Raw genomic sequence first — 23,345 nt, 5'->3', positions numbered from 1 at the left:
AAACATGCACATATTTTCATTTTCGCCCGCACTTGTACACTGCGTTTTGGGGTCTGGATTATTTCCATATTTGGTCCCTGCGAATTTACCCATGTTGCGTGCTAGTCCTTCCTTTTCATTTTTAACAGTTTATTTTATTTAAACTATCCTCCATACTTTAATTTGATTTCAATTTGGCTTCTTTCTAGATTCATTTAATTGTTTTTTTTTTATTTTTTTATTGTTTATTATTCGTATAGGTTACAACATCTGCACCATTTACTCACTTATTTATCATAATTTTGATAACCGTATTTTCATACTTTGTATATTATTTTTTATGAATGTTTTATATATATACTATTATGTAGATATATACATGTACTTTATAATAAAGTCATTTTTATTTCAAGCTTATTATTAATATTATATTATTTTATATACAATGAAATTTTCTTTAAATATATTCTTATCTTATATTACGTAATTCTTATATTATATCTTTTAAATCATCGTTTTCAAATTCTTCTTGCATTAAGCTATTTTAATACTCTTATATATAACCTCTTGTCTAAACATTAATATATATATATATATATATATACATATACTTTGTATTAAAGCTGTTTTTATATATATGTATACTAGTATCAACCTTATATTATTTTTATACATGTGATTCCTTAAATAATTTTCTTCTTGTATTCTATTATATAATCTTACGGAATACATCTTTTAAATTATTACTATATATGTATATATATATATTCATCGATACCTATATTTTATCTATATATTATTAAACCGTGTATTTTAATAAATATTTTTGTTATTCAAATATGCTTTGTATATATATTTTACATAAAATCCTAGTTATTTTATAGCCATTTATATTAGTACATGTGTTGACTTACATGCATTATCAAACCTACATTTTATATACATAGGCTTCTTTATACATAAGTATGCTTTCAAGTCTATCATAATTTATAATAAAATAACTCAATCTTGAGTACGTTTCTATGGTATTTTTACAAGCAATTATTTCTAATTTATTTACATACATATATATATATATATATAATTTATGATAAAATCAATCTTTTTATATAATTCATATTTTAATTCTATGTTATTTTTGTATATAATTGCTTCAAAATTCACTCAAACGTATATATATATTCTTAATTTTTCTTTTATAAATTATTTCAAACTCTAGCATATATTATTTGATTGATAGTCCATCATATTTTAGTCCATTATTCTTGTGTCGTGTTGATCCTATACCGTTTGGTATCCCATGTGCTGATTATCTTCACGATATTTCTTGTATATTTGCTACATCGTGCTTGCTCATTTTTATATGTTATCATATCAATTATTCTCCATGCGTGATTGTAATCAGATTATGTTCCTTAGGTTAGTTATATTTAATTTCTTTTTAGGTTCACTAATCGATTGTATCTCATACACATATTGCCCCATATCATCGTTTTTCACTTGATTTTTAAAAGGTGGTTCTCTAAAACCCAAATTTTATGATTAATTTCGTCTTATTTCAAATCGAATTAATACGTTTTAAGCTAGTTTTATAATTATTCATTCAAAAATTCTTTAAAAAGAAGGCGAGATTTGATATTTGGCAATTCGATGAATCGTGCCCTAACGTGCTGGGTTGCAATTTCGCGTTTGCTCAAAATAATCGAATATCACTTCAAAATTTCACTTATGTCTTTTAAAATCCCTTAAACGAAGGTGATGTGCGATATTTGGCAATTCGTGGAATCGTGCCCTAACGTGTTGGGTTGCAATTTCTCGATTGCTTAAGATAATCAAATATCCCTTCAAAATTTCACTCAGGACTTCTAAAAATCCTTTAAAACAAAGGTAATACTCGGTGTTTAATAATTCGGGAATCATGCCCTATCTGCTGGTTGTGATTTCTCGTTGTTCAAAACAATCGAATATTCTTTTAGGTTTTCATTCATGTTTATTAAAAACCTTTCAAAATGAAGACGATGTTCGATGTTTGGCGATTTGAGAATCGAGCCCTATCGTGCTGGGTTGCGCTTTTTCATTTGTTCAAAACAATCGAAGATCCCTCCGGAATTCCACTCGTATTTCCTAAGACGAGGCAATGTTCAATGTTTGGAAATTCAAGGAATCGTGCCCTACTGTGCTGGGTTTCGGTTTTTCGTTGGACCAAATAGTTGAGTATCCTTTTGTGATTTTCAAATTATAAACTTTTGGACGTCGAAATGAGAAGATTTTTGGCAATCAACTCGGGTTATATAAATGATTATCGAAAAGGAACCACATTTCAAAAACGTTTTACAAAAGGACAGCATTTAATCGATTTGGTACCAATTTTGGGCATAGTGAGGGTGCTAATCCTTCCTCATGCGTAACCGAATCCCGAACCCGTTTCCTCAAAAATTCGTAGACCAAAATCGTTGTTTTAGTAAACCAAAAATGTTTTATTAAAATAACCAAATTCTTAGGTGATCCGATTACACCAAAACAAAAGATCAGTGGCGACTCCATGTTTTATTTTCAAAAAGTCGATTCCCCTTTTTTATTACATTTAAAATTTTGAAAAAAAGATGGTTTCGACAGTCGATTCGCAAGGTAAGGTTTGCTTTTTCCCCTCCTTTGTTTTAAAATGAAAATGATGAAAACAATCGATGGAAAATAGATAAAAATGACAGAATGTAACGCCCCAATTTTCGGGAATCCTGCGAATGTTGGCATAGGTTTACTTATGTTAGTGGGCCTCTAGAAAGCCCAAGCTTAAGATAGAACCCGGCAATTTTAGTTAATTTTTGTTCCATAAGAAAAAGGGGGTGAAAATTATGAAATAGGACCTATGTGAAAATGTTTGAAAATGCTATAGGCTAAATTGAAGTGGCCAAATAAATAGGAGTGCAAAATAGGAGGATTTGCATGACAAACCTCCCATTTTACATGAAGTGGCCAGCCATCATGGTGTTGTAGACAAAATGTACACATGATATCCATAATTTATGGTACAAATTGATACAAATTGATAATAGGTTAGGTAAATGTTCCATGATAATAGGTTAGGTAAATGTTCCATGATAATGGGTTAGGTAAATGTTTCATGATAATGGGTTAGGTAAATGTTTCATGATAAGAATTTCATGTCTTTTGTATTAAATAATTAAATGGATGAAATATGAAGTTTTATTAAAAGAAAAAAGGGTGAAAGGAACAAAGTTTTGTCCATCTTTGTTTATCATAGCTGAAAGTTAGAGAAGAAAAAGGAGAGGAGAAAGCTCTTGAGTATTCGGTCATTAGGAGGAGGAAAATTGAAGGTAAGTTCTTGGTACCTTGCTTCTATTTTGAGGTTCATGAGTTCTTCTTGATTCTACCTTAACTCTAGAAGTATATTTTGATTTTTAGTTGTGTTGTGAGCATTTAGTCATGAATTAAAATGAAGGAAATGGTTGTTGTTTCATGTTCTTTTGATGAAAAATGGAAGATAGGTGAAGTTGAGCCAAACAAATGAGCATGCATGTGCCTTAGATGTTAAAGGGAAAATCAGCTAACATGTTGTACTTTAAAATGATGAAATAGAGATTATACGTAAGTAAAATCATAGATATGTGATGATTGATTGGTGATATACATGTTTAAATAACATGCATGCAAGGTATGTGTGAAAGAGTGATTTGGTAATAAATCTGCTTGGGACAGCAGCAGTAACGTGACTTTGGAAAATCACCATAAATTGTGGGAGAAGAATTAGAAGCTGAATAAATTATGTAATTAAAGCTTATTGAGTCTAGTTTCTAATGAAATAAACAAGAACATATTTTGAATTCGGTACAATGAGAAATTTGATTCGTAATGAAGGGTGGTCAGATTAGTCAAACAGTGAAACATGGGAAACTTTGAGAAAATTCTGGTATTGATTGGCTAAACCAAAAATTCTGAAAATTTTATGGATAGAAGATATATGAGTCTATTTTCTGGGAAAATTAACCGAACTTGATTTGGAGTTTCATAGCTCCAGTTATAAATGATTTAGTGACTGTTGCTCAGGAAGACAGCTTGCAGTGAAATTATGATTATGTGGTAAACATTGACAATAATTTGTTAATGAGTTGCTTATTGATTTCTTATAAGCTTACTATGATCTGTAGGTGTGGTTGGCCGAATATTGTAAAGAGTTAATACGTAGTTTGTATTTGAATAGTTAGATTAACGTGTTAGTAATCCAATTGTAGGCGGTTCGTGTGTGGATCTCGTCAAGATATCGTCATAAAATGTGTGTAATCGACACCCTCTCATAGACTAGATTGGCAAAGTTTAAAAGCCAAAATGCCGAAAAGTCGGTATTTTGGGAATTTATGAAAAGTGCGAATGCTCGTAAGATAGTTGGGTTTGTATATTTGGTAATCTAAAGTAATAAACCGCAAAGACGCGCGATTTCAGACATTTTGATAATTTGGGCTTAATGGGCCAAAGATCGGGTTCATGGGCCAACGGCCCAATTCGTAAGTATGTGCGGTAAGTGTTCGATAGTACGTAAATAGTTAGGATATGCATGAAAACCCTGAAAGTAGCTAAATTACTATAATACCCCTATGTATGGAAAATTACTGTTATACCCCTAGTTGTAAAATTACCGTTATACCCCTAGGGTTAATTTTGACTGAAAAGCACGACGATCCGATTACGTATGATGTATGCCATGATTATATATCTGCTGCATGGGGACATGGGTTATATTATGGAGGAAGCGTTACGGTGACTATGCCACAAATATTCGATCCGGTGGCTCACCACAAATATTCGATTTGGTGGCTCGCCACATATATCTGCTCGGTGGCTCGCCACGATTATTCAGATCCGTGACTCACACATTATTCGCTTCGCAGCCATGCTGCAAATTACGTGGTGTGTAGCGGTTCGGTGGGTCGAGTTGTCTCCCACACGGTGTAAGGTTGGTACGAGGGTGTATACGGTTGGATATGGTTGGGTTTCTGCATAAACATGTAATATCTGTTCTGTTCTGTTATGGGCCTATGGGCTTTATTCTGAATTCTGTTCTGGGCTAAGGCCAACTTATTCTGTTTCTATGGGTTGAGCTGATTTAGACTATGGTTGGGTTATTTTACACACTGAGTTTCCCCAAACTCATCCCTTTTATTTTCATCCACGCAGGTAATCCCCAACCATAGTGGGCTTGGAGTTGTGAGGGAATTCGGAGTGGCCACCCGTCCTGAAAGTTTGATTTTCTTTTGGTGAACTGGACATCTTTTTAATTACGTTTGAGGTTTTGGGCTTTTAAATGTAATAAGGCCGCTTATTTATTTTTGATGGTTTTTAATATGTATTACTAAGATAGGTAATACTTATTTTAACTGTTGAAATTGGATAGCTTTAGGGCGCAATTTCAAAAACAACAGTTGATTTCAAAATAACACGACAACAAGCAAAGCTTCCGCAATGAAAGTATTTTCCAAAATTAATCACTTTTCCTAAAAATGACTTAATCAAATCGGTTTCCTAGAAATATCCATGACGTTAAGGTGTGGCAATGGCAGTATGTATGTCTAGGATTGGATCCGAAAGGAGCTTGGTACTTAAGCAGTCCGATGGACTCACCACCTCTTTTCCGGTTTCCTACCTGGTGCACAGCTTCCATTCACTTTAACCCTTAATGAATTAATCTTTTGAACATCAAGTACGATTTTTTGGACTTAGAATGGAAATTTTTTTTTTAACGTTTTTGATGTGGCATGCAGGATCCGGTCATAACTTCTGGGCCGGGTTTGAGGTGCTACATTTAGTGGTATCAGAGCCTAGGTTGCAACAACTCGACTGTGGAATGGGTTTACAAAAACAAAGATTTTCGAAAACGAAAATTTTATAAAGAATGCGAAAAACTCAATTTTTAAAATTCAGATATTTAGAAAGTGGCATTCCGAATCTCCGGCTCAAGTCTGTAAGTATTACTCTGAACTCTTCTGAATATTTTTCTAAATTATCTGTCTGTATTAAAACCCTACTAGGATACTCTAGATAGGATGATTCTGAAACTATAGGAAAATCTGATAAGAGAGTGAAACTGTAGCTAGACTTCGATTCTGCGAAAACAAACTTTGAATTACTGTCTGATTCATAAAACATCTGTAATAAACACTGGAATATTAATTGATGCATAAAAATTCGTAATCAAGATAATACGATATGAGTACAAGAGGCCGTGGACGGAGCCGAGAAAGTGCTCGAGCGGTATCTTTGTCTTCGGGACATATGTCGGCGGCAGATGCACCGGTACCATCGGCAACGGAAGTGGAGTCTCATGATCGTGGTGCCGGGGATGACGCTCTGTCGCAGGCAATATTTCTTGTTCTAGAAAGGGTTGCCGGGACAAGTTCGGGCAACGAAATTCGAGGATCTATTTCTGAACGACTTCGGGCTAATGGAGCTGAGATCTTTAAGGGCGTGTCTGGTATAGCCCTGAATGTGGCAGAATATTGGTTGGAGGCCACAGAATGGATTATGGACAACTTGGACTACTCTGAGGAGATTGTGAATGGGGTATCTGTACTAAGTCCCTTGGGTCACTCGGTTAGGGTAGACAAACTGTATAGGAATGTACCCTTAGAAATTCAAGGTAAGATTTTCCCTGGAGATCTGATGGAGTTACCATTCAGAAAGTTTGATCTCATTTTGGGAATGGACTGGCTTGTTAAGCATAAAGCGACTCTGGATTGTACTGCTAAACGAATGGTGTTAAGGACCACAAAGGATGATGAGGTTATGGTGATAGGTGAGCGAAGGGATTATTTGTCCAATGTGGTGTCGGCATTAAGGGCCGAAAAGTGGATTCGGAAAAGTTGTGAGGTCTATTTGGCATTTGTAAGTCAGTCGGAAGAGGAGGGACTGATAGTGGATAAGGTTAGGACCATAAAGGAGTTCCAAGATGTTTTTTGGAGGAGCTTCCAGGATTGCCTCCGAACCGAGAAGTTGAGTTTGGAATAGATTTGTTACCTGGAATGGCGCCTGTGTCTATCGCACCGTATAGGATGGCACTGAAAGAATTAGTAGAGTTAAATGCTCAAATTCAAGAGTTGTTGGATAGGGGCTTCATTAGGCCAAGCGTGTCTCCATGGGGAGCACTGATGCTATTCGTGATGAAGAAGGATGGTAATGCGGATGTGCATTGATTATCGCCAGTTGAACAAACTGATAATTAAGAATAAGTATTCACTGCCAAGGATTGATGAGCTATTCGACTAGCATAGAGGAGCTTCTGTATTTTCTAAGATCGACCTTCGATCTGGTTATCATCAGTTAAGGGTTAAGGAGTCAGATATCCATAAGACGGCATTCAGGACTCGGTATGGTCATTACGAGTTTCTGGTTATGCCATTTGGACTGACGAACGCTCCTACAGCGTTTATGGATCTGATAAATCATGTGTTCCAACCATTTTTAGATCAATTTGTAGTCGTCTTTATTGACGATATCCTGGTATATTCTGAAACTAAATGAAACATGATGAGCATCTCCAGTATAGTCTTGTAAGTATTAAGGAGAAGGAACTCTTTGCGAAGTTCACAAGTGTGAATTTTGGTTGAGGAGGTAGCTTTCTTAGGACATGTGGTCTCTCTGAGGGATTAAAGTGGACCCTCGAAAATTGAAGCGATTTTGGAATGGAAGCCGCCTAGGTCGGTTTCAAATACGGAGTTTCCTAGGACCGCAAGATACTCTGAAGGTTTGTGGAAGGTTTTTCTATGATGGCAGCACCTCGACAAAACACATAAGGAAAGGAGTACCGCTTTGTATGGACTAAGAAACAGAAGAAACTTTTGAGAAGTTGAAGAAAGTTCGATCAAGCACTTGTGTTAATTCAAATGAGTCCTGGAATGATTTTATCTGTGTAAGGACGCATCACACGTAGGTTTGGGCTGCGTGTTAATGCAATAGGGTAAGGTGGTTGCATATGCATCACGATAGCTTAAGCCTCATGAGGGAAACTATTTGACCCATGATTTAGAGTTGGCAGCAGTGATATTTGCACTTAAGATTTGGAGACATTACTTGTACGGAGAAAGGTGTATTATATACACTGACCATAAGAGTCTTAAGTATTTGTTGACTCAGAAGGAGCTGAACCTTAGGGAAAGGAGATGGATTGAGTTGCTTAAGGATTATGACTGTTCGATCGAGTATCACCCAAGCAAGGCTAATGTGGTAGCCGATGCTCTAAGTCGTAGAGTCAGATCTCGATCCGAGAGCAATGTTTGCTCGTCTGAGTCAGATGATGATGGAAGTCTGCTATTGAGTTGCAAGTGAGGCCAACTGGTGGATCGATTAAGGAAAACAGTTGAACGATGAGTCTTTGGTCGCTCGTTTTCAACAAGTTAAGGAAGGGAAACTTCGAGTTTGGGAGTCGAAGAGACGATGCAACAACAATACCTCATCTGCTTGATTAGGTAAATTTCGAGGACGAAATTTCTTTAAGGAGGGTAGAGTTGTAACGCCCAATTTTCGGAATCTGCGAATGTTGGCATAGGTTTAATTATGTTAGTGGGCCTCTAGAAAGCCCAAGCTTAAGATAGAACCCGGCAATTTTAGTTAATTTTTGTTCCATAAGAAAAAGGGGGTGAAAATTATGAAATAGGACCTATGTGAAAATGTTTGAAAATGCTATAGGCTAAATTGAAGTGGCCAAATAAATAGGAGTGCAAAATAGGAGGATTTGCATGACAAACCTCCCATTTTACATGAAGTGGCCAGCCATCATGGTGTTGTAGACAAAATGTACACTTGATATCCATAATTTATGGTACAAATTGATACAAATTGATAATAGGTTAGGTAAATGTTTCATGATAATAGGTTAGGTAAATGTTCCATGATAATGGGTTAGGTAAATGTTTCATGATAATGGGTTAGGTAAATGTTTCATGATAAGAATTTCATGTCTTTTGTATTAAAGAATTAAATGGATGAAATATGAAGTTTTATTAAAAGAAAAAGGGGTGAAAGGAACAAAGTTTTGTCCATCTTTGTTTATCATAGCTGAAAGTTAGAGAAGAAAAAGGAGAGGAGAAAGCTCTTGAGTATTCGGTCATTAGGAGGAGGAAAATTGAATGTAAGTTCTTGGTACCTTGCTTCTATTTTGAGGTTCATGAGTTCTTCTTGATTCTACCTTAACTCTTGAAGTATATTTTGATTTTTAGTTGTGTTGTGAGCATTTAGTCATGAATTAAAATGAAGGAAATGGTTGTTATTTCATGTTCTTTTGATGAAAAATGGAAGATAGGTGAAGTTGAGCCAAACAAATGAGCATGCATGTGCCTTAGATGTTAAAGGGAAAAATTAGCTAACATGTTGTACTTTAAAATGATGAAATGGAGATTATACGTAAGTAAAATCATAGATATGTGATGATTGATTGGTGATATACATGTTTAAATAACATGCATGCAAGGTATGTGTGAAAGAGTGATTTGGTAATAAATCTGCTTGGGACAGCAGCAGTAACGTGACTTTGGAAAATCACCATAAATTGTGGGAGAAGAATTAGAAGTTGAATAAATTATGTAATTAAAGCTTATTGAGTCTAGTTTCTAATGAAATAAACAAGAACATATTTTGAATTTGGTACAATGAGAAATTTGATTCGTAATGAAGGGTGGTCAGATTAGTCAAACAGTGAAACATGGGAAAGTTTGAGAAAATTTTGGTATTGATTGGCTAAACCAAAAATTCTGAAAATTTTATGGATAGAAGATATATGAGTCTATTTTCAGGGAAAATTAATCGAACTTAATTTGGAGTTTCGTAGCTCCAGTTATAAATGATTTAGTGACTGTTGCTCAGGAAGACAGCTTGCAGTGAAATTATGATTATGTGGTAAACATTGACAATAATTTGTTAATGAGTTGCTTATTGATTTCTTATAAGCTTACTATGATCTGTAGGTGTGGTTGGCCGAATATTGTAAGGAGTTAATACGTAGTTTGTATTTGAATAGTTAGATTAACGTGTTAGTAATCCAATTGTAGGCGGTTCGTGTGTGGATCTCACAAAGATATCGTCATAAAGCAGTGTAAATCGACACCTCTCATAGACTAGATTGGCAAAAGCCGAAAAGCCGAAATGCCGAAAAGTCGGTATTTTGGGAATTTGCGAGTGTGTGAATGCTCGTAAGATAGTTGGGTTTGTATATTTGGTAATCTAAAGTAATAAACCGCAGTACGCGCGATTTCGTACATTTTGATAATTTGGGCTTAATGGGCCAAAGATCGGGTTCATGGGCCAACGGGCCCAATTCGGTAAGTATGTGCGGTAAGTGTTCTGATAGTACGTAAATAGTTAGGATATGCATGAAAACCCTGAAAGTAGCTAAATTACTATAATACCCCTATGTATGGAAAATTACTGTTATACCCCTAGTTGTAAAATTACCGTTATACCCCTAGGGTTAATTTTGACTGAAAAGCATGACGATCTGATTCTGTATGATGTATGCCATGATTATATATCTGTTGTATGGGGACATGGGTTATATTATGGAGGAAGCGTTACGGTGGCTATGCCACAAATATTCGATCCGTGGCTCGCCACATATACTGCTTCGGTGGCTCGCCACGATTATTCAGATCTGTGACTCACACATTATTCGCTCGCGCCCATGCTGCAAATTACGTGGTGTGTAGCGGTTGGGTGGGTCGAGTTGTCTCCCCACGGTGTAAGGTTGGTACGGGGTGTATACGGTTGGATATGGTTGGGTTTCGCATAAACATGTAATATCTTACGCTACATTATGGGCCTATGGGCTTTATTCAATTGCTCAGGCTAAGGCCAACTTATTCATTTCTATGGGTTGAGCTGATTTAGACTATGGTTGGGTTATTTTACACACTGAGTTTCTCCAAACTCATCCCTTTTATTTTCATCCACGCAGGTAATCCCCAACCATAGTGGGCTTGGAGCTGTGAGGGAATTCGGAGTGGCCACCCGTCTCAAGTTTGATTTTCTTCGGTGAACGGACATCTTTTAATTACGTTTGAGGTTTTGGGCTTTTAAATGTAATAAGGCCGCTTATTTATTTTTGATGGTTTTTAATATGTATTACTAAGATAGGTAATACTTATTTTAACTGTTGAAATTGGATAGCTTTAGGGCGCATTTTCAAAAACAACAGTTGATTTCAAAATAACACGACAACAAGCAAAGCTTCCACAATGAAAGTATTTTCCAAAATTAATCACTTTTCCTAAAAATGACTTAATCAAATCGGTTTCCTAGAAATATCCATGACGTTAAGGTGTGGCAATGGCAGTATGCATGTCTAGGATTGGATCCGAAAGGAGCTTGGTACTTAAGCAGTCCGATGGACTCACCACCTCTTTTCCGGTTTCCTACTTGGTGCACAGCTTCCATTCACTTTAACCCTTAATTAATTAATATTTTGAACATCAAGTACGATTTTCTGGACTTAGAATGGAAATTTTTTTTTTAACGTTTTTGATGTGGCATGCAGGATCCGGTCATAACTTCTGGGCCGGGTTTGAGGTGCTACACAGAAAGATTAAAAAGACTAAGAAATATCACCTCTTCAGAAATTGTTTTTGAATGTTTCTATTCAGTTTTCGTATAATGTATGTGTGTATGCCCCCCTCTTTTTTTCCATGAACATAGGGCTTTTATATAGCCGAAAATAAAAGAAAAATACAAGGAATTTTTTGTTTTTTTCTCTCTGCTGCTGTTTTGCTGTGCTATTCTTGTCTGTTTGCAGGTGTGCGTGGCCCGTGAAGGCCATACGGTACTGGGTACGGAGGTATGGAGGGGGCAGTCGACGTTGGAGGCTGATAGGGTTTCCAGTGACCAAAATTTTAGGTTGTTTGGGCTTGTTTTGGGCATTGGGCCATTGTGTTGGGCCCGACGAATTTGGCCCATTACAATAGACATATATATATATATATATATATATATATAAGATATATACATATATAATAAAACATATACTAATAATAATAATAATAATAATAATAATAATAATAATAAAGATGTAATATCATAAATAATATTAGAGTAATACTAAGTATAATATAATATAACAATAACTATAATAAAGTACAAAAACTAAGTAATATACATTATTTATATTAAATATAAAATAGAAAAATTAAAAAAACAAATTCAAAAATGAGTAAAAAGGACTAAAATTGAACTAAAAACTAAATTTTGGGGTCAAATCGAAAATAAAAAAGAGAATAGGGGCCCCTTTGAAGTGCGCGAATGATATGGGGGACTAAAAGGGAGGTTTTCCCTTCCCTCCAAAACATTGCACTTAAGATAGGACCAAAATGAACACGAAACAAAATCATGGGGCCAAATTAAAAACACAATAAATCTAATTGCAAAACCATAAAAAAGAGGAGGGGCTAAAAGTACAATTAGCCCCTCCAATGAAAAACACGCGGATCTCAGCCTATTGGGTCGGGTCAAATCCGGGTCGCATCAAAACGACGTCGTTTTGGGTGTTTAAGGCTAACCCCAAAACGACGTCGTTTTAGGGGCATATATAAGTCAGATTTTTTTTTTAAATTCATTCTTTCCTTTGCTTTTTTAAAAAAACTTCCTTTCCCTTCTTTTTTTTTCTCTGCAGGTTCAATGGCCTGATTAGCAAATCCAGTGACCCGCCACCGTCCACCGCCAAGATCTCTGTTGTCACCATCACCACAAGCACGCAGTGGTAAAAATCGAGAAGGTAGGTTTTTTTTATATTATATTTGTATTATTATTTTTATATATTTGTAATATATATATTCATGCAAACGAATAAATTCGAAAATAAAAAAATAAAATCACCTTGGGTTTTGGGCTTGATCTTCAGTATATTTTTTTGATTTGAGACTATCCCCGAATGTTTTGTATTTTTGCAACGAAAAAAAAGAGGCCCCTTTTGTGTTACATTTCTCTGGCTTTATAGCCAATTTGAATACATATTATATTGTTTCTTTGCTACTGCTCTGTGTTGTCTGTTGCGTGTTCGTCTCTCTTTTGCAGGTGATGGAACGGGAGTAGGTGGTGGCAGCAGGCTAGGAGGAGGCGTGTGGGCATGCTGGTACGACGGCTGAACTTAAGGGGGGCTAGGGTTTTTCCTTTTTCTAATTTTGTTTGGGCTAGGGTTAGGTTAGGCTATTGGGTTTGGGTAATGGTTAGGTGGGCTGAAATTTTGGGCTTCGGGTTTTAATGGGTTTAAACTTTGTTTAGGTTGGGGTAGGTTTAGTGAGTTTTGATGTAAACGAGCCAAAATTGACCTACAACATATATAAGTATGTTTTAAATCTATTATGTATATAATCTATAATAAAATTAATTTAATCCTATACATATTATCATTTCTATGTCGTTTTCACATGTAATTACTTTTAAATTTATATATATATATATATATATATATATATATATGTATGTATGCTTTTAATCCATTATGTATATAATATATTTTCTAAAATTCTATTTATCATGCATCTTGGCTACCTATTCATGTTTATATATTATTAAATTCTTCTTTATTGTATTTTTTAAAAATGTTTTGACACCTTGTACATTATTTGATTTTAATATATTTATTTTATAACACGTATTTTAATAATTATGTATATATATTTCTAGTTTGTTTTACAAATTATTTTAAATTCATCAATTCATACATTATGTGTATTATGTCTTCACCAAGTCATCATTATCTTAAGATTGTCTTATATCACATTAACTTCTAATTGCTATTTTGCTTTATACATCTTGCATCGATTGTTTTATATTGTGTCATACATTGTCGTTGCATATTATTTATTCATTGTTTTGTATTATTATATCGATTATTTTCCATGCATGATCGTAATCGGGTTATATTTTTTAGGTTAGTTATACTTAATTATTAGTTTGTTAATTGATTGTATCTCATGTGTGTACATCATCCCATATCATTGTTTTCCACTTGGTTTACGAAATTTGGTTTTATAAGGTCCAAATCTTTAAGATTAATTTCGTTTTATTTCAAGTCGCATTAACGCGTTTTAAGCTATTTTTATAATTATTCATTTAAAAACTCTTTAAAACGAAGGCAATACTCGATGTTTGACAATTCGGGAATCGTGCCCTATTGTGCTGGGTTGCGATTTCTCGCTTGTTCAAAATAATCGAATATTCCTTTTGTTTTTCACCCATGTCTTTAAAAATTCTTCAAAACGAAGGTAATGTTTGATGTTTGGCAATTCGGGGAATAGTGCCCTATCATGTTGGGTTGCGATTTCCTGTTTGTTCAAAATAATCGAATATCCCTTTAGAATTTCACTCATGTTCTCTAAATTCTAAAATAAGGCAATGTTCAAAGTTTGGAAATTCGGGGAATCGTACCCTACCGTGCTGGGTTTCGATTTTTCATTGGACTGAATAATTGGGCATCCTTTTGTAATTTTCAATGTATAAGCTTTCAGAAGTCAAAACTCATTGTTATTTTCGGGGGTATAAAGGATCGTGTCCTATCGTGCTGGATGTGATGCTGCATTCCTCCGAAACAAGAGAATTTTGACAACCAACTCGAGCCATTCAAATGCTTCAAAAGGAATCACATTTCAAAAACTCTTTTAAATCTCAGACATAAGGACAGTATTTAATTGATTTGGTACCGATTTTGGGCGTAGTGAGGGTGCTAATCCTTCCTCATACGTAACCGACTCCCGAACCCGTTTTCTCATATTTGCGTAGACCAAAATCGTTGTTTTAGTAAGCCAAAGGATTTTATTAGAATGACCAAACTTCTTGGTGATCCAATCACACCTAAATAAAAAGATTGGTGGCGACTCCATGTTTTATTTTCAAAAAGTCGATTCCCTATTTTTCTTTAAATTTGAAAGATGGTTTCGACACTAACTATAGCTCCTCCCCAACCCATAAATAAGAAAATAATACGCTTTAGCGCATTGACAATAATACTCATACCAATTGAGCTAAGACTTAATCGAGATTTATAGAATTTTTTCTAACTAATAATATAAATGATAATAATTCAAATGCTTATATCCATTTATAGTAAATAAAATTAAATCCGACTGTCAAAATAAATTATATATATTTTAACTATTAGTACTTCATATTGTGCCTTACCAATTATAAAAATTCATATATATATATATATATATTTAGTTACTAATATGTTTTCTAAATTGATGGTGAAATTAGTCAAATCATCAATTTTAATTTATTTGTTTATTTTATTTAAGTTAAATAGACTATTAAAAATTTAAAAATAAAATAAAAATTATAAAATCCGGATCAACAAATTCAATCACCGATTTAATTAGTTTATACGGATTCATGAGTCAAATGATTTTTATTTCTTTTGGACCAATACTGTAATCAATTCTCAATTAGAACCAATCCAATTTAAGAAAATATTGAATATTTCATTCGGCTATCAAATTAAAATTTGAATTTATTATAAAAGATAAACACAGATCCACATGAAATTAAATTAACTTATCGAAATATTATCTTCCCATATAATACTTCAACCAATAATAATAAAATGCAAATTTAATTAGTAATTGTTCCTCAAAAAAAATTGGTAAAAGCATCATGGAGGCCTTGTACTAAGAGTCGGATTGTGTTTATCTCCTCTACTAAAAAAATGAACAAATTAGTCCCTATACAATAGATCTAAGAGCAAATTAGTCCTCTGTTAAAAAATCCATCAATTCCTACTACTAAAAATTGGTCCCTATACATTACCATAAGGTATGGCACACTATGTGTAACTATTTGTATTCTGTCAGCCACATCAATTTTAACTATAAAAGTGGATTAAATTTTTAATAGAAATGATCAATTTACTACTTGATCTAATATAAAGAAAATAATTTATATGCAATTTGACTTTTAGTAAGAGGTGAACATCGTATTTTTACCAAAAAAAAAAAAAAAGGTAGGTGTTATATGCTGGAAGAGGAAAATAAGATGATTAAAACTATGGAAGAACAAAAAAAAGGAGGAGGAGAAAAAATGGGACCTTTCCAAGAGAATAGGCAAGAGCAGCACCGGTAACACCGGCGCCGACTATGATAATATCCGTAGTGCCAGCACCCTCACTATTTCCAGTTTTGTTTACACTGTTCCCCTTTGGAAACTCCATTGAAGCTGCTCTTTTTAGCTTCCTCAGTCCCCTAAATCTGATTAGGGAATTGCGGTACAAGAAAACAAACCCCAAAAGAGAGGCTATAACACCTCCAAGTACTCCAACCATGTACTGCTCAGCCATTGATTTAAGAACAATGTATGGAATGAATAATCAAGAAGAGCATCATTTATAGAAGATAAGCGTGCAATGGCATATAATAATCACCACAATTGATAAATAAGATATTTCAATATGTGTATAATATGTTTACAATATGTCAATATCAAGCATGTTAAATTATTGTGATTTGCAAATCTGCAAATCTGATTTGGGCCCTCGCATTTAGATGAAATAGGGTTGATGTTTGGACGAGAAAGAGACAATGTCTTGAGGATGCGAAGAATGACGTATCGACAAGGCAATATGCCACATCACAATGTGACGACATGTTCTCTACTAAACCAAATTTTATCTCATAGTTAAATTCTGTTATCTTTTTAGTCTAACTCTAATTATTCTAGAGATGTTTTATATTTTCTCACGGATAAGATAGAGTTTTGTGGGAATTTCGTAAGAACTTTGTATTTTGAGTTCGAATTTGTTTTTGTTTCTCTATCTTGTATTCCTTTTCAATTATTTGCCATTCTAGTGAAGTTTTTTTACCTGTGATTTTTATCCTCTTAAGAGAAGTTTTTCATGTAAATATTTGTATCGGATTTGTCTCTATTTATTCTTATTCGTTGCTTAACTCGAGTTTTTTTTTTGCTTCATTTAAAACCGCATTGTTGTCAAAGAAAATACAGACTAGCAACCAAACAATTCAAACTTACAGCAAACAGAACTTAGAACACAGACCATGAAAAGATATAAACAACCCGCTAATTCTACAAAACAAAATTTCACCACCAAACTTTAAACATTTGCGTCCAATTAAGACCTCCCATCGCCAAAAAAAAAAAGCCATATCGTTACCATTCTTACCATCCGTTGCTTAACTGGAGTTTACCCAACATTATACTATATAGATAATAAAAATAACCTCTACAAAAGTAATATATTTATATAGGCAATTACTTTTTGTGTCCTTTTGTATTTCATTTAAATTTAACTAAAAGTAGTGATAGACGATTTCTTTTGGTGCATTACAATTTAATTTCGGAAAATACAGAAGCATTGGCAAGTATGAAAGCTAAGGAATTTTGCAATACAGTGATGATGTTATGTGGATGGAAGAATACCCTTTTTTTTTCATGAAGTTGTAATTGCTTATGCTCTAAATGATTAATGAAATGAAGAAGACATTTCTCTAGCAAAAACTATGATTGATGACTGAAGTACCTCCACCACACGCTATGGAAAAAAAAGGATGCATTATTATTGCAAAAAGAAACAAAAAAGGAAAAAAGACAGATTAAATTATTTATTTTGTGGGACTAAAGAGGGACAAGGCCCTAAAAAGACAATCACTAAATGTGGGGAGTTCTGCAATTCGCACACGTAGAGTGTAAGTTTGGAGCACATGAGAGAATTTTCCATATCGGCTTTAAAGGTGATCATGGTCTTTGATGATGATTCATCGAAGCTAAAAAATCTTTTTAGGAATACTTAATGCTGCTTTTACTATCCAGTTAGCTAAAAAAATTTCTATCGAAGAATATACTTAAGCTCATAATGTGTCACGGACTCAACTTTGTTTACTCGATTGTAAGTTCGTGCAGAATTTGGATGGGCGCTTCTGCTCAAGTCACCCGTATAAAAGCACCCCCTCATCTAGAAAAGCCCTCTCCATCACAAGAGAAAAGGGGCTTTAGGATATAAGCCAAAGTTGTGCCAAAATGCATTAGACTTTTATACACCATTTTTAAACGATGTGAATCACCACTGCAAATCATCCCAACTTCTATGTTGCAACAAGAACCACTACAACTAGTGTGGTTGCTTCCCCATATTTGAGCAGTGATCAGAAGAAACGCTAGTGGTTTAACAAGAAAGGCAATTGTCTTGGATCTTTGATCTAATCTTCAACAAAGTTTTATTTGCATAAGCTTTATTACTTTTATCATTAATATGCAAATGTTGATAATGTGATCATCCATTAATTCTTGTTGTCACACTGTTTTGATGCATGACTTTGCTTGAACACTGCATCTTATTGAATTTCATTAATGTTTAATTGGCACATTTTCTTATAGAAATTAAATGATATTTATTTCTTGCTTATGTATTGCAAAAAGTTTGAAACTAAATTTTTCAATGAATGTTTGATTGAGGGTAATCATATTTTGAAAATTTTAAATGATTTAAAAGGAATTTTGAAATGTTATTATAATTTTTAATTAATATTAATATAAATACTATTATAAAATCATAATTATTTATTGATATTGCATTAAATGAATTATTGTTTAAGTATTAGTTTAAAAAATATTTAGATATATTTTAGGTGTAATTTATCAAAATAAAATTAATAAATAAAGGACCTACAAAATTTATTAAACTTATTTATAGATTACCATACAATAGATCTAAGAGCAAATTAGTCCTCTGTTAAAAAATCCATCAATTCCTACTACTAAAAATTGGTCCCTATACATTACCATAAGGTATGGCACACTATGTGTAACTATTTGTATTCTGTCAGCCACATCAATTTTAACTATAAAAGTGGATTAAATTTTTAATAGAAATGATCAATTTACTACTTGATCTAATATAAAGAAAATAATTTATATGCAATTTGACTTTTAGTAAGAGGTGAACATCGTATTTTTACCAAAAAAAAAAAAAAAGGTAGGTGTTATATGCTGGAAGAGGAAAATAAGATGATTAAAACTATGGAAGAACAAAAAAAAGGAGGAGGAGAAAAAATGGGACCTTTCCAAGAGAATAGGCAAGAGCAGCACCGGTAACACCGGCGCCGACTATGATAATATCCGTAGTGCCAGCACCCTCACTATTTCCAGTTTTGTTTACACTGTTCCCCTTTGGAAACTCCATTGAAGCTGCTCTTTTTAGCTTCCTCAGTCCCCTAAATCTTATGAGGGAATTGCAGTACAAGAAAAGGAACCCCAAAAGAGAGGCTATAACACCTCCAACTCCAATTATGTACTGCTCAGCCATTGATTTAATAACAATGTGTGGAACGAATAATCAAGAAGAACATGATTTATAGAAGAAAAGGGAGGAATGGAGGGTGAGTGAATAAGCACGTGTTGGGATATCATTCTATTATTGTTGAGGGAGATGCTCTCCAAATCATCTCTAATTTGGAAGACAGTAAACAAGAGTAGCCAAACATATATGCGTGCATGCTTGGAGAGCATGGGAGAATTTTCCCTAAATGTGAGAAGGCAACTCCTTTCACGTCAATTTTAAGGGTGGCCATGATCTCTGGTGGTGGTTCATCAAAGGTAAACATCTTTAGTAAATAGATAGAAAATGTCTTTAAAAAAAAACGAACCTCTTCTTTAGCAAATGGAAGGTATTTGCGATTAGGGATTTTGGGAGATTAAAAACATCGAAATAGGGAGTGAGTTACTGAATTATTTTTAGTTTTTTTTTAGGAGTTTCAGTTTTTTATTAAATTATTTATTTAATATAAATTAATTTTATAATTAAATTAATTATTTGGATTGGATTGAATTTTAAATGTTTATTTAGGTTGGGTTAGTGGACCTGTGCTAGGTAGTGGCTAGGGCTTGGATGGGTTGTAGGCTGCTAATATATATTTTATATAATATATATTATTTATTTCAGTTAATTCAATTAATTAACTGATTACGAATCAATTAATTAATAATCAAACTTCTAAAAATTATTAATTGATTTCCGTCTGAATTAGATTGGTTAATCAACGAGTTAATCAAATTAGATTGGTTTGGTTAGTTAATTCGGTTTCAATAGAAATTTGAACACCTCTATGTGATGTAACATTACTTTACCGAAACAACCCAGGCTAACTTACATTTTGAACACATCAGTCAATGTATAGTAATCATTTCAATTCATTTATTTCATATAACATATTCATACACATTCTTAATATATAATATCATAATTTATCAAAATATAAGGTTGATTTAAGAGTTAAGATTCGAATTCAAACTCAATTTCCAAGTTTTCACATGATATCTTGAGACATGCCACATTTCATTTTTGAGAATTTTGCTTCGATTTTAGCATATCTTGGGACAAGGTCTTTCATTTTTCGAGATTGACGTCACCCATTTTCTTATTTTAGCTTTGATGCATCATTGTCTCTAGACATGTGTCCAATTGTCTTAAGACCTAACAGGTTAGTCTTGCGACCAAGGCCATTTCAACATCCCAGATAGTAAACACTTTTTCTTAGGGTTTTAAGACATGTTCTTCTTGTCTCAAGACTAAATAGTAAAATGACCCTATTTACTTAATTTTAAGCATCCAAACCATACATATAAAACCATCAACATACCTAAACAACATGCCTAAACTTTACATTAATACAAAAGCCTCAAATTGACACATATAAACTTAAGCAAACACAAATTCATAGTAATTTATGCATCAATGCCCAATCAACTAATTCGCATATTCAAACTCATATGAACTAGCAGAATTACCTATTGGTCAAACGATGAAATTCAACTTTATAAACCATATAGGCCAAGTTACCAAGCATGCCAAAATGCAAGCTCAACACCAAGTCATAAATACCCTAGGTACATGGTGTATAACCCAAACTTATATATACATACAAAAGAAGTAACAAGATGTATCTCGAGTTAAGCTGTTGAGTTGGATGCTTGATCAATTTAAATCTATATTTACTTACGTCCGATACCTACACATGAAAACAAACATAACTGTATGCTGAGTGTTGAATACTCAGTAGTGCTAATATAATTCAAATTCAAACATATTGCATTAAAAATAAATAAGCAATATAATTCAAATTCAAACATATTGCATTAAAAATAAATAAGCAAGTATATATAACACCTGCAACTCCAACTATATATACTGTTCATCTATTGATTTAAGCACAATGTATGGAATGAATATTTAAGAAGAACAACATTTATAGAAGAAAGGGGAGCAATTAATGACCAGTGAGTGAAGAAACACCGCCTACCTTTGTACTTCATATCTCTACTTGTTTTAATCTAGCGTAAAGGGGCAGTAATTTATAATTTAGTTTGTTTGTGTTCATGTGTCATGAGCTGCAGATCAAAGCCTATAATGAATGTATACAAAGCATCACATAGAGGTCAATTGATTAAATGGGGTTCATTTGACCCACTTAAACTGGTCCGATTTGTAAAACATATGGAGAAGCCCATCTACTTGAAGTCTTGGTGGCCTAGTGGAGCACTCTAGTAAAACTAAAGTTACCAAGGTAAATATTTTGTAATCCTAATGGATAAGATTCTATAGAGTTTAAATCCCTTAGGACTCTCATCTTGATATGCTTAGTTTTCTTGTGGCTTTTCTATTTGTTTTTTCCTTTTTCGTTTGAGAGTTTGCTTCAGTTTTTTTTTTTGCGCCTTAGAGAATTTTTGTGATAATTATAAACTTTTGAGAGTTTGCCATGTGACCCACACGGGTATATGGTAGGCCATGTTGATTTCACGAGATTACACATCGAACTGCAAAAAATCACGATTTTTAGGTTTTTTGAGCATTTTAAGACGTATATATGACAAAAATAAGAAGAAAGGAGTGAGTTGTTAGAGAATATTCAAGAAAACCACTAGATAAAACACCAGTAAAATTGATTTTGAAGCAGATTTCTGTCAAGATTGAAGATTCACATTGATTTCTTAGGAAATTGTCATGAGTTTCTTTATTTCTTTTGGTTATACTATATTTGGGATGATTTTATTTTCAAGCATAAACTAATTTTCTAAATACCTAGGGAGATGAACCTTGTGATGGATTATGTCTTTCAATTTTTATTTTACACAATAAATACTTTGTAACACCCCCAACCCTATCACGTCACCGAAACAGAATTACGGAGTATTACCGGTCATTACAATTCGATTACAATTAAAACATAAATAATTATTACACAGTTCATAAAGTCTTCTTATTGTTCCTTTAATGGGCCCTCGAGACCCGAGATAGAAGATTAACATAAATCGAATCAGAACACCCCTACCAGATTCGTGTAGCACCCCAAACCCAAATTTTATGTTATGGCGGATCCGCATGCCACATCAAAACGTTAAAAAAAATTCCATTCTAAGTCCGAAAATCGTACTTGATGTTCAAAAGATTAATTCATTAAAGGTTAAAGTGAATGGAAGTCGCACCGGTAGGAAACCGAAAAGAGGTGGTGAGCCCATCGGATTGCTTAAGTACCAAGCTCCCTTGGATCTAATCCTAGACATGCATACCGCCATTGCCACACCTTAACGTCATGGATATTTCTTGGAAACCGATTTGATTAAGTCATTTTTAGGAAAAGTGATTAATTTTGGAAAATACTTTCATTGCGGAAGCTTTGCTTGTTGTCGTGTTATTTTGAAATCAATTGTTGTTTTTGAAAACGCGCCCTAAAGTTATCCAATTTCAACAGTTAAAATAAGTATTACCTATATTAGTAATACATATTAAAACCATCAAAAATAATTAAGCGGCCTTATTACATTTAAAAGCCCCAAAACTTCAAACGTAAATAAAAGGATGTCCAGTTCACGGAAGAAAATCAAACTTTCGAGCGGGTGGCCACTCAAATTCCCTCACGACTCCAAGCCCACTATGGTTGGGGATTTCTGCGTGGATGAAAATAAAATGGTGAGTTTGGGAAACTCGGTGTGTAAGGAAAACCCATTCAAAGCCCAAGTCACTCAAGCCTATTGGGCCTAAGCCCATTCGGTAATAGTGGTACTGGGCTGAGAGCCCTTTTCAGATTATAATAACCGGGCCTTAGCCCTTATTCAGATAATGAGATGGCCCATAGGCCCATTTCAAAATACATGCAACATCAATAAACATATGCAAGCCCATTTGGGTAACAGTGGTATTGGGCGAGCCCTTTTCAGATTATAATAAACCGGGCCTTAGCCCTTATTCAGATAATGATATGGCCCATAGGCCCATTTCAAAATACATGCAACATCAAGAAACATATGCAAGCCCATTTGGGAGACTACTCAACCCACCAACCACTACACTCCACCCGTACCAGCCATACACTCCATGT

At 33.9% G+C, this 23,345-nt stretch overlaps 1 long non-coding RNA gene across 1 annotated transcript; it reads right to left on the bottom strand.

Moving 5' to 3' along the window:
• Window positions 1–13,837: 13,837 nt before the first annotated feature.
• Window positions 13,838–15,137, bottom strand: LOC128291519 (uncharacterized). Its single transcript, XR_008281348.1, has 2 exons — window positions 14,398–15,137; window positions 13,838–14,294 (listed from the first exon to the last, which is right to left on the bottom strand). It is a non-coding gene; the product is annotated as an uncharacterized LOC128291519 (long non-coding RNA).
• Window positions 15,138–23,345: the final 8,208 nt, after the last annotated feature.

The sequence above is a fragment of the Gossypium arboreum genome, chromosome 4 (genome assembly GCF_025698485.1).
Source record: "Gossypium arboreum isolate Shixiya-1 chromosome 4, ASM2569848v2, whole genome shotgun sequence".
Classification (NCBI taxonomy): domain Eukaryota; kingdom Viridiplantae; phylum Streptophyta; class Magnoliopsida; order Malvales; family Malvaceae; genus Gossypium; species Gossypium arboreum.
The sequence above is the reverse complement of the archived record's forward strand: the minus strand, read 5'-3'. Positions and strand labels throughout refer to the sequence as shown.